At 39.0% G+C, this 13,788-nt stretch overlaps 1 protein-coding gene and 1 non-coding gene across 4 annotated transcripts in view; one reads left to right on the forward strand and one right to left on the reverse strand.

Annotated features, from left to right (window-relative positions):
* Positions 1 to 13,788, reverse strand: part of AMPH (amphiphysin) — a 254,072-nt gene that overhangs the window by 204,453 nt on the left and 35,831 nt on the right. The window lies entirely within an intron of this gene.
* Positions 13,389 to 13,493, forward strand: LOC119535594. The gene has a single exon (XR_005217216.1). It is a non-coding gene; the product is annotated as a U6 spliceosomal RNA (small nuclear RNA).

Consider the following 13,788-nt stretch of genomic DNA (forward strand, 5'->3'; position numbering starts at 1 on the left):
TATTTCCTATAGTTCCTTCTTCGAGTTTACAACACACAAGAGCAAACTAAAGGCCCTGGGAAAAGCAAATTTTTGTTTAACCGATTATGTCCCAAATTGTTTTACCTTGAACCTCACTCCCCTTGATTTGTATAACTCCTTTTAACACTGCCAGATGCCCCATATACAGTGTCTGGATTATATCCTCTCTAACAGCAAACCTGGGGTGGGCCAACCCCAGGGGTACTGGGCATGATCCCCTTATGGATGGACCAGATATGGAGCTGGGGTTCCTTCCCTCAGTCAGCATCCACAGGACCAGGAATATTCACCCTTATCAGTGACATTATCTAAGAATGGGAAGTCATGAGATAAATGGAACAATAGCTACACTTGTTCTCAAAGTAGAATGCTCACTGAAGTTCTTCAACTACAAAATCATTTTATGTCCAGGCCACCTAACCATGGAAGTATGAGTCTAAACATTACCTCAAAATAAAATAGGGCCTTCCTATGATCAAAAGCATGCCTTATTTTAAAAGAAAAAATTTTAAGTATACATTATTTTGAATACTTTGTCAAAATTTGGTGTTTGGAACTGGCTACTCCTATTATATTTCTTTGATGTGTTTAATAAGTTCTTTCTCAACCTGAAGAGAGAAAATCGACAGCTTACTTTTCACTCATTTACTTAACAAATATTTACCAGAGCCTCGGATATGCCAAGACTGAGTGTTCAGTTTTGATTGCAAGGAAGACAATTTTTAAAATAATAAGTAAAATATATAGCACAGTAGATGTGACAAGGGGTGAAAAGTGCCATAAAGAAAGATAAAGCAGGAAGGAAAATACAAAGTGTTGAGGAATTGCAATTTTAAAGAGGAGTCACAGGAAGGCTTCACTTGAGAAGGTGATATTTGAATAACGGTCTACATTGATAACTTAGCAAGCCCTACAGATAAATGGAGAAGGCCACCATGATGGTTAATGTCATGTGTCAACTTAGCTAGGTCATGGTGTCTAGGTGTTTATTCTATTACTGGTCTACTCGTGACTGTGTGGGTGTTTAATAGATGGGATTTGCATCTATAATCAATGAAGAAGACTGCCCTCAGAAATACTGAGAGTCTCCTCATCCAATGAGTTGGAGATCCTAAAAGCCAGAAATGAGGGTTTCAGAAGTCAGAGGAATTTCAACTCAAATTCAACACTGGCTCTTGTTGGAATTCCCAGCTAGCCAGCTTCCCCTGAGGAATTTTAGCATCATCTTTATCGGAGTTCCCGGCCTGCAGCCTGCCCCATGGAGCGTAGACTTGCTTGCCACCCCCACGGTTGTGTGGGGCAAAAGCCAATTTTTAAAAGAAATCTCATATACACATGAGATTTGTTGTATATCCTTGCGTGTGTGTGTGTGTGTGTGTGTGTGTGTGTGTGTGTGTGTGTGTCCTAATGGTTCTGTTTCTCTAGAGAACCCTGATAAAACAGGTGCCCTAGGAGGATGATAATGTAAGTGCAAAAGCCCAGATGTACCACAAGGATTCAGTGTAGGTAGATGGGAGTGGTCAAGAGAAAGAGATATAAAAGATAAATCAAAGAGATAATGGAAGTGGGGGAGAGGTTTTTTTTGTTTGTTTGTTTGTTTTTATTTTTATTCTTTTCATTTTTATTGAGATTGTTCAGATACCATACAATTATCCAAAGACCCAAAGTGTACAATCACTTGCCCCTGGGTACCCTCATACAGCCATGCATCCATGACCACACTTAATTTTTGTTCAATTTTTAGAAACTTTTCATTACTCCAGACAAGAAAAGTGAAAGATGAAAAAAGAAAAAAAGAAAAGGAAACTCGAATCCTCCCCTATCCCTAACCAACCCCCCTCAGTTGTTGACTCGTAGAACTGGTATAGTACATTTGCTACTGTTCATGAAAAAATGTTGAAATACTACTAACTGTAGTATATAGTTTGCAATAGGTATATATTTCTTCCCTATATGCCCCTCTATTATTAACTTCTAATTGTATTGTCATACATTTGTTCTGGTTCATGGAAGCGATTTCTAGTATTGGTACAGTTGATCATGGGCATTGCCCACCGTGGGATTCGGTTTTATACATTCCCATCTTTTGACCTCCAACTTTCCTTCTGGTGACATATACGACTCTAAGCTTCCCCTTTCCACCTCATTCACACAGCATTCAGCACTGTTAGTTATTATTCCATCTTGCTACCAATACCCCTGTTCATTTCCAAACATTTAAGTTCATCCTAGTTGAACATTCTGCTCATACTAAGCAAAGGAGAGGTTTTTTTAAGGGGGCCTTTTTAAGGACTTTAGGTTTTTTTTTTCTGAATGAGATGAAAAGCCACTGCAGTGTCTGGAACAGAGGAGAGATACAATCTGACTTACCTTTTCACAGGATCAACCTGACCTCTGTGTGGAGAAGACACTGAAGTGATGCAAGGGAGAGCTGAGGGGACAGATAAAAGAGGCTATTATGTAATCCAGGTGAGATGTTACGGAGGTGGGAGTAGTGAACATTGTGAAAAATAGAATTCTAGATCTATTTTAGCACTTGAGCCAGACAAGATTGTCTCAAGATCCATTGAGACAGACAGATAGACAAATAGTTATCGACAGACAGACAGAAAGACACATATATACTAAAAATGCAAATGAATGGCATGCTCCTCCAGATATTGCTTCCTATGCTGGGTCTAAGTCATTCACATGCATTTCTCAAACTATTAATCAATGACCAGCTTGAGAAGACATAGTAGCCCCAGGATGTGGAGTTGGCATATTCCAAAGCTTAAGCCCAAGAGGATATATTAGAGAACACAGAGGGCCCTAGTCAAAAGCAGACTCTCTGCAGTGTAATCTGTGGCTTCCTGAAAGCCTCCAACCTGAAACTATTATTCAGGGCCTGATTTTAAAATGTGTCTGCATCCAAGCACAATTTGGCCCATGAATTCAAATTCTCTTTATCTTCATTATATTTTTGTCTAAGGGGAAATTTAGTTTGGAATGATTGTCTACCCAAAATAGCAAACAATGCTTTTGCAATATCATGGTTTATTACTGATGGGAGTAGGGAATACTTTTATTAAAATGTCAAAGTTAAAAGAATCACTTCCTAGAAAGAGGGTAGATTGGGCATTTGAGCACAGAAGTTTCAACAGGATTGATTATAAAGATCCAGAAATGGATAACACAGTATTACCTGATTTTAGCACAATTTTGTAAGTGTAATGAACAAAGCTGAGTGTTAGTATGGTTGCAAGAGGAAGGCTAGGGGAATGTATGACATCAGAAGGAAGGACAGAGGATAAAAACTGGGACTGTACAAATTAGCAAAACCTAGATTGGGCAATGATGGTGATCAAATGTAGAAATACAAGAAAGTTTTTACAAGAGGGAGAACAAGTGAATTCCACATTGCAAGGTTTTGAAAATAGAATGGTAAATAGAAAAAGATACAATCAATGCAAACTAGGGTTTATACTTAACAGTAACATTGTAATATCCTTCCATTAATTGTAACAAAGGCAATACACCAAAATTAAAGGTCAATAGAGGAAGATATAAGGGAGCGGTATGGGGTTCTTGTTTTTGTTGTTTCTTTTTTTTTTTTTTTTTTTTGGTAATTCTTCATTCTTTTTTTTTTCTTCTTTCCTTGCAAAAGAAATGGAAATGTTCTCAAATAGATAAAACTGTTTAAAAAATAAACAGAAAGACACAAGTGCTGCAGAAGATTTGGAGAGAGAGAGATACCTATCCACTGTTAGTAGGGAAGTAGAGTGTTGGTGTGGTTGCAAGAGGAAGGCTAGGGGAATGTATGACATCAGAAGGAAGGGGCAGACCCTCCAGAGGACACTATGGTGGTTCCACAGGAGGCTAAGAATAGGGTTGCCATATGATCCTGCAACCCGGTTATTTCGTATATACTTGGAAGAACTGAAAGCAGGGACACAAATAGGCATTTGCACATTCGTGTTTGTAGTCTAAGCAGTATTCATGATTTGCAAAGGATGGAGGTGGCCTAAGAACATCCAAGCATGAACAGACAAGCAAACTGTGGTGTATATATACAATGGAATATTGAGTGGCTGCAAGAAGGAATGAAGTTGTAAGGCACAGAACTAGGTGAACGAAACTTGAGGATATTATGGTGCATGAAATAAGCCAGAAACAAAAGGACAACTATTATAAGGCCTCACTAATACAAACTAACTGTAAGCAAATGCTGAGAATTAAATTCAAAAGCATAGGTTATCAGCATAGGTTTCTATCAGGGAATAGAAAGTGGGCAGAGATTGGGCAAAGATGCAGGAGTACAGAATGTTCAATAAGACTTATTGTAAAGGTTCCCAGAGTATAAGCTCTTACAGCAGTCACATCTATTACTGAGTTTTAAGTGTTATTTAAGAGATGTTTACTCGGTACAAAATTTATATTCTCTGTAGCACACTTTCTAATATAACCTGTATGTTCAGTTTATTTAAACAACATGGTTGCATGGAACCTAGAATAGGAAATGAGACCTTGTTTTTCTGTAATGTAATAGGTATACATATTACATTATATATGTAATATCCCAATGTATGTAATGAAATGTAAAGTAATATTCCCATGCATCCCAGAGTATTTTAGGCAGAAAATAAAAAAGTATTTGCAAAGTCACCTTGAGGAACTGGGGGAAAATGTAGAAATATTAAACTTCGCCACCTGGAGAATTCCTGATATTCTCACAAGCATTAGGGACTCCCAATTTAATAAGTCAAGCCCTTGATCTTGGGGCTTGCCTTTATGAAACTTATTCCTGCAAAGGAGAAGCTAAGCCTACTTATAATTATGCCTAAGAGTCACCCCCAGAGAACCTCTTTTGTTGCTCAGATGCGGCCTCTCTCTCTCAGCCAACCTGCTAATAAACTCACTACCCTCCCCCCATGTGGGACATGACTCCCAGGAGTGTAAGTCTCGCTGGCAATGTGAGACATGACTCCCAAAGATGAGCCTGGCCCTGGCATCATGGGATTAAGAAAGCCTTCTTGACCAGAAGCAGGTAAAGAAATGAAACGAAGTGAAGTTTCAGTGGCTAAGAGATTTCAAATCGAGTCGAGAGGTCATTCTGGAGGTTATTCTTATGCGTTATGTAGATATCCCTTTTTAGTTTCTAGTGTATTAGAATAGCTACAAGGAAATACCTGAATTTGTTGAACTGTAATCCAATAGCCTTGATTCTTGATGATGATCCTATAACTATGTAGCTTTTATCATGTGACAGTTTGATTGTGAAAACCTTGTGACTGACACTCCCTTTATCCAATGTATGAGCAGATGAGTAATAAAATAAAGACAAAATAATATATAAATAATAGGGGAGATAAGGGATATGGGATGCTTTGGGTATTCTTCCATATTTTTATTTTTTTATCTTGGAGTAATAAAAATGTTCTAAAATTAATTGTGGCAATGAATGCCCAACTATATGATGATACAGTGAGCCACTGATTGTATACTTCAGATGCAGTATATGGTGTGTGACTATATCTCAATAAAATCACATTAAAAAAAAAACTGTAGAGAAAACATGGTGTGCAATACCAGCTCTCTAGATGCAACTATTTAGGAATCCTTTTACTTATTAAACTATAAGCTTCTTGGGAGTAAAAGACACTGTTTTTCCAATAGTGCCTAGCACATGGCAGGTCCTCAGTAAATATTTGTTGAACCAAAAAAAAAAAAAAAAATTCGCCTTCATCCTGTTTATTCATTCTCAAGGATTATATTCATCAGGCTCCCGTTTACCTAAAACATCTGATGAGCCCAAAATTACATTTCTGTATCTCAGCATAGAAAAGAGAATATAGACTTCAGAGTGTGACCAACCTGGGATTACCACTTTCTAGCTGTGCTGGTTTGAAACTGTTACGTACCCCAGAAAAGACATGCTCTTTTAATACCATCTTCTGGGTGCAGACCTGTTGTGGGTGGGACCTTTTGACTAGGTTTTTTCCATGGAGATGTGACCCTGCCCATTCAAGGTGCTTCTTAATTAGTTTACTGGAGTCCTTAAAAGAGCCCAGGGAGAGAGAGAGAGCTCACAGCCAACAGAGACCCAGATGCTTGGAGATGCAGACAGAAAGACGTTTGGAGATGCTAAGAGATGAAGCCCTGACTTTGCCCCGGAGAAGCTAAGTGAGAACCCACAGATGCTTAAAGAGAAAGCCACTGGAATCAGAAGCTGAAAGCAATGCAACCCAGGAGCAAAGGACCAGCAGACGCCAGCCACTTGCCTTCCCAGCTGACACAGGTGTTCCAGACACCATCAGCCTGTCTTCAGTGAAGGTATCCTCTTGTTGATGCCTTAGTTTGGATACTGTTACGGCCTTAGAACTGTAAATCTGTAACCTAATAAATCCCCTTTATAAAAGGCAATCTATTATTGGTATATTGCATTTTGGCAGATTTAGCAAACCAGAATACTAACTGAGTGACTTTGGCAAGTTACTTAACTTCTCTGAGACTTAATTTCCCATTCTGTAACACAGGGATTTCATAGGTTAGTAAGGGTCAAAAAAAAAGCAAACTATACAAAGTACCTAAAATAGAACATAGCATATGATAGATATTAAATAAATGGTGTTATCTTTAAAAAATATTTCAGTAATCAAGCACAAGCTATAAAATTTTCAATGCTTAAAAGTGCATTCATATTATAAGGTGAATCATATTATAAGGATGCCTTCATAATAAGCAAGAACACACAGTAGAAGATTTATGGGGAAAATACACATGTAGATATTCGTAGTGAAGCATGTATGGAGTTTGAGGATGAACCTCTCTTTATAGGACAGACATTCTATCAGGTTCTTACTCATTCAATACACATTCACTGAGTGCTATGATATGCCAGGCACTGTAGTACAGAATGGGTATGGTGAAGAGAATAAAACATGGCCCCTGCCTCTGGGAAGTTCTCTGTTTAACAGGGAAACTACCCTGGGGGTGGGGAACTACAATAGAGAGGTATGAGGCTTCGAGGGCAGTGCACTGGGTGCTATGGAAGCAGAGTGAGAATGGGCCAGGGCCACTGCACTGCCAGCTGCCCACCATGCCCAAGATAATCTTTTAAGTGAGTAGCAACCCTCCACCGCTGTCCCAAAGACCCTTCCCCTTCCACCACCACTGCCTTCATACCCCTCAGCTCAGTGATTTCTGCTCTACAATGACAGAGTTATGGAGAGATGGGGCTGGCATTTCTTTTTTGGGGTTGTGATGGGTCATTTTATGTGCCAACTTGACCAGATTATGGTGCCCGAGTTTTGGTCAAACACTGGCCTAGGTGTTACTATGAAGGTATTTTGTAGATGTGCGTAGCGTCTACAAGCGGTTGACATTAAGTAAAGGAGATGATTACCCTCCATCAGATGGGTGGGCCTCATTCAATCAGTTCAAAGCCTTATGAGCAAAAATTTTACCAAAGAAGAAATTCTGCCTCAAGACTACATCATCAACTCTTGTCTAAGGTCCCAGCCTGCCAGCCTCCCCTATGAATTTCAGATGTGTCTGCCTCCATGATTTAGTGAGCCAATTCCTCAGAATAAAATCTCCCTCACCTCCTCCCCTTGCCCCACTGTCTCCCTGTGTATTCCTCTATTTCTCTGGAAAACCCTGACTGATGGAGAGGTTTAAGATTTGATCATCTACCTAAATCCATGAAAAATATTTCATTATAACCAGTTTATTTTTTTATGTACATTTCATTTTCAAAACTTTTTTGTAACATTACAAACCCATTTATTTTCATATTTCATGTGTTTCACTCCACTGCAGTCATTATCTTTTCACTGCTCTTATTCTACCATCTCAGACCAACGGAAGCACTTTGAAGTTGGCATCTGTGTACTGCTGAAATGACCCCAGGTAGTCTTTCATAGTTTCCTTGCCTTAGGGGATAACAAGATATTACAGACTCATCTTGCACATTTCCTGCCAACAAGCGGAAACAGCTATTTCTCCAAGGAGCCCTGGTTCCTTTTAGTAGGAAACAAGTCCTAGGAAATTGCTCTTCTGGAAGGAAACAGGACACTGCTTCATGGTTGTCACTGCTTCTAGGCCTTTTCATTGACAGATGGGTATCATCTGAGATGCATTCATCCTCACGAGGTGTCTCGACAGCCAGGTTAGATCTTTATTCGCATCTAGCACCTTCCTTTTCAGACAATGTCATCCAAGATGGAATCTCCCTTGAGGCTGTTATTCTGCCAAAAATTGAAATCCCCTTTAGGGATAGGCAGTTCCTTCTCTGGTGGGTAATTCTCAGCTTTTAACCATGAACCATGTCATATGGAAATAGAGGGAAAGGATCTCCTAGGGAATTGGAGGCCTGGTTTGTGATAAGAGAACTGGGAAATCTACATGCATGGGCAGAAGGCTTCCTGGAAATTTTCCCTCAGCTCTCTCTTGGATGCCCAGCCTGAGCAGATGGAATCATGTACTCACGACATCTACCTAAACAAGACGGCCATTACATAAAGATCTGGGCTCGAATCCAGGGTGCTAGGATATATGTGTATCTTGGTCAAATAGCCAAAGGGTCCACAATTTCCCCTCATGCTTCAGGTTTTAGACAGAAATTTCTCCTCCCTTCCAAGTAAGAATTACAACATGTGCACCTCTGAATTCTCCATGACAACCAAGAAAGAGGGCAATTTCCAACTTGGGAAAGCAGCAAGCTACATGTTCAAACACCCTGACTTCTAAGTCAAGGATTCATCGTCATGATAACAATAATGCACACAATTACTGACCATTTATTGGGTTCCAGTTACATTAGGAGCAGTACCTCGTTCCCCCTCACATTGACCGTGTGGGCACAGGCACTGCTATTATTCCCATTCGATGGTGCGGATTCTGGGGATTAGTGAGGCTGAATCCCACACCCAGTGCCCGGGACTTAACCCCAGGTCTGCCTGACTCCAAGGCTCATGTGCTGAACCATCACTCTTTGGGACAGACATGAGCATAAGTCCTTTTCCCAGCTGGTATGACAGAGGATAGGGGACATAAGGTGACCACAAGCTTTCATCTGGCAGAGATCATAAAACCTGTTAGCTATGGCAGGGCACTCGTGGGGAGTCTTGCAACTAGGAAAAAGCAACTGGGTGGTAGCAGCAAGTTCAGAGGCCATCTGTGGTACTGGGGTCCTGAGAACACATCTGGCTTAAGAAAAATACACTCTCTTTACACATGTGAATTCTGAGGAAATAATGTATAAAGCTCTTTATATGAGGCTTTGATGTTATTTTACATAACACAAACCCAAATTTAGCCTTAGCTTTTAATACACAAATGTACTAAATAGCCTTTTAATCCACTGTGTCAGTGGAATTTTCCTGTCTACTCTAACAGGTTATTTCAATGCAGTGAGGACTATTTTTGAAACATTCTTCATCACTTAAGTGCGGTATATGGTAGAGTTTCCAAATCTCAATAATACTTCAGAACTGATTGCTTCTCCTAATGTAAAAATTAAATATAAATGTAGCATAGCTATGGACTCTGAATATACCAGATTTCATTTACATAACCCTTAAACCAGGGGACAGTGAGATTGGAGCTATCATGAGGTAATTTTCTCTAAGCTTCATCTCTTTGCACTGAAGTTCCTTTCTCATATCTCTTTCAGTTAAGCTTTCATTTTTTTAACCCTTTTGAATCATCTTGTACTACAAATAATGACATAAAACAATACTTAAAAGATAGCGGCATGAAGACCAGATATTGGATTAATGTGTGCCTATTACTTCCAAATATTCAACAGGAAGGTAACCATCCCAGAATTAAATTTTTTATTGCAGAAATATTCAAACACACACATAAGTAGAGAGAACAGTATAATGAACACTCAGCTTCAACAATTACCAATATTTTGCCATTTCACCAGGATTTTTTAAAAGGGCATTCTCTGAGAGAAGCACACCTTGCATTAAAATTCCAGTGGTGTTTACAATTTGGCATTTTGTAACTGCGTGATGTGAAGTGACAGTAATTCCTTTAGACTCTGCTATATTGTGGTGCTGTTCACAGAGAACCTCAATCCTGAAATATCAAGACCATCTGCTCAATTTCAGCACTACTCTAGACAGTAACTCACACTTGCAACAAATCAAGATATGAAAGTGCTAATTGCTAGTGATTCAGCTCTATGCAATACGGACTGATCTTTTTTCTTATATTTACCGCATTCCTATGAAAATACAAGGTCCAAGATGGAAGGAGTGGTCTGGAGCTAGTGCAGAGTACAAGATGAAAGACGGTGGCTCAAAACAGGAAAATAAATGTATGAACACCCTACATTCTACCGTGTTAATGAGTTGAGACCACAGGTCCAAATTTAACTTATCGTCATTAAGCCCATCATCACCATTTATTGATAACCTATTCTATACTATACTCTGTGCTAAGCCCTTTACATTATCTTCTCTTTAATACCCAGCAAGATAGATATTTATATCATCCATTTGCAGATGATAAAACATAGACTTAGAAAGATTAGATGACAGTGGAGTCTGGCTTATAACCCAGGTCCGCCTGAATTCAAGTCTGAACTCCTTCTTCCTACAATATCTTTGCATCCAAATAATATATGAATTACTTAAATTTACACTCACAAATAAAACCAACACCTATTCCTGAATCTCTAGGATCTTAATGAACACAAAGATCAGTACCTGTACAATTTAACAGCTGGTTAAAATCTGAGACTATGGGGTCTGTTACCCTTTTTGTAATTTTTTATGACATGTTAAGAGGGTAAACAAATCAACAAGCTGAAGTCATGCTTGTCTGTAATGCCAGGGTCTACACCCTTTATTGCACTCCGAACCACAGTAGATATTAGCAAAATGCCCTGGTGTCAATGTCTCCTGCAACAGGTGGAACACAGGGTTTGGCTTTCACAACTTTAGCTCCATCAAAGACCAATCTTGACGTCAATCTGGAAGGTCTCCAGAAGGTGCTTCCAGGAGAAAATGTCAGCTTAAACTGCCTGAGTTATCAGCGGTGTCTAAGTCCAGTTATAAAAGACCCTCTGATAACTACATAACATTTTGTACCGAAAGTGACCAAAAGGGGATTTGGAGAGACTGTGACAGTTAACAGAAATTAATTAATTAATTAATTAATTAAAGCTTGCAAAAGGGAATGCACTATGGTATCAACTGAGATATTTACTGAGGGTGAGAAATGCCAATCAAAGTCCTCTGAACTCAATTCTTTGAAGAAAATTTTAATTTACAAATTTCGCAAATAATGAAAGAAACGCTCAAAAGACACAAAATGGCCAGAGAGGAAAGATCTGATTTGATCTATTAAAACTTCATACATATGTCCATACTCTTTGCCCATACCCAACAAAAAATTGTCACAATTTTCGTGATTCCCAAATGTGCTCATTCTCTAAGCCTTGCATTATACTATTTATTGTAATATTAAACACCTATATAGTCTTGAGTAATCAGCTGTGTCTCAGCTACAGTTTTCTGAACTTCAATACAGTTAATTATCTTTTTCTATGATATCTTCCATCTTATCCTAAATGGTCTTTGCTTCTCAACTTCAGTTCTGCACCATTCTCTCAATCACACATATTTAGTGGGTTCCTTATTATCTTGAATTGTGTCTGTTGAATTTGGGCTCCTGAGAAATGAAAACACAAAGGAAATCCAGCATATGCATAATCGTTATCCTTGTGATTCCTCTCTTGGTAAAATGTGCTGAACATTTTCATGCCACCACATCAAAATGGACATGCCAAAATGTAAAAAAACACTTTTTTTTCTTTGCCAATTAATATGCCCTACTAACATCCTTATACCTTGCCTAGTGAACTCTACACTTACGGGGGCGGGGGCTGTACTGGATTATTTAAAGGTATTTATAACTTTTATAATCAGGAAAAATACAGATATTTTCAGAAAACCTGTCAGAACTGACTTCAATTCTAAGGGCTATTATTCTTACACCTTCAAACCATCATTATAAAGGAGTTTTGCAATACTAAATCTGATATATATTTTACTGAGATTGTGGTCATATGTTAAAATGTAATCAAAGATGCCATGGGCATCTGGAATTCAAAAATTCTCCTTTATACCCCTCCCACTCCCAAACCCTCCCTCTGCCTCAGAGATATTCAACCGAATAACGTTAGTATAATAACAAAACCTATGAGAAATAGATATGCCTATTCTCTACATTTGAAAACGGAAAGCTCCGTAAGTTCTGTTATCAAATTCCAATTTCAATTAATAAAGATTTATTAACTGATACTGAAGTCTGACTATTAAACATTAAAGTAGAAATCAGATCATTTGAGATTCAGACCATATAAGATGCCAAGTCTGAGCAGACACCTCGTAAAGAATGACAGATGACCCTTTCTGGAATAAATACATGCAGGAAACATGTAACTCTTGGTTTTGTGTGGTTTCAATGCCAGATCACGTCTAATTCTCACACCACCACTTGCCCCATCTCCGAGTAGCAACCAACCCTAACTCCCTCTCTCACCCCCACTTCTGCTCTAATCCTCATCTCATGCCAAGTAGCTGTAAAGCTCAGACACTGGTAAAAGTGCCACTTTTATACAGCACTTGGTAATTTTTAAACAGAAGAATGTTTAACGGCTTGTTTTCTAGACTATGTCAGCCTATCCCAAGAATCAAAACAGCTGCATCTGAACCAAAATAGCTGGCCAAAATGTCATAATTCATGCCTTATCTGGGTTATTTCATCACAACAATCCTGTAGAAGACTGTTTCTGCCTGTAGTAGTTTCCTAGGGCTGCTGTAACAAATCACCACAAACTGAGGGGTTAAAGCAACAGAAATGTAGTCTATCACAGCTCTAGAAGCCAGGAGTCAGAAATCGAGGAGCCTCCAAAGGCTCTAGGAGTGAATTTTTCCTCGTCTCTTCCAGCCTCTGGTGCCCTCGGCATTTCTTGGCTTGTGGCCACATCACTAGAATTGCCGCCTCCGTCTTTACATGTCCTCTTCTCCCTTGTGTCCACCCTAATCCAGGATGACCTCATCCTAATTTGATTCATCTGCAAAGACCCCCTATTTCAAAATGAGGTCACATTCTCAGACACTGGGGATCAGGACTTCAACGCATCTTTCCAGGGGACACAGTTCAACCCTTACGATGAGGTTTCATTAATCAAAATTATCCCTTTGAGAACGTATGACTTGTATTTGATGGCTTGTACAGTATTTCATATTCGTAGCACATTCTCAATTACTTAACTGAAAATAAGAATGTTCAGTTTAAGGAAGATGAATGAACCTGACACAATTTCAATCCATGTCAGTTTTGAATGCCTGAGGAGGGTGCCTATGGAGCTCGCTTTGGCAACACATATTCTAAAACTGGAACGATACAGAGGAATAGCATGGCTCCTGCACCAGAATGACACGCAAATTCATGAAGAGGGCACCTATGAACACACAAATGCAAATGTTGTACCTTGTTGTATGCAAGAATTTGAGAGACAACTTAAAAAATGTAGTGGGTGGAAATCACAAAAAAACTGCCTTAATGGGTTCGTGTTGCTTGGGATAAAACTTCCTGGGACAACATCATATAGAGATTCAAAGAGTGCTATCTGGGTTAGATAACTCAAACAGTGGCTCTACTGAGAAAAAAGAGACTGAGGTCAATGACGCACGTGAAAGATTAAAAAAAATTTGTTTCATAAAACGTAAGAGTAGAGAAGTTATATGCCTAGGATAAGATAGG

The sequence above is a fragment of the Choloepus didactylus genome, chromosome 5 (assembly GCF_015220235.1).
Source record: "Choloepus didactylus isolate mChoDid1 chromosome 5, mChoDid1.pri, whole genome shotgun sequence".
Lineage (NCBI taxonomy): Eukaryota > Metazoa > Chordata > Mammalia > Pilosa > Megalonychidae > Choloepus > Choloepus didactylus.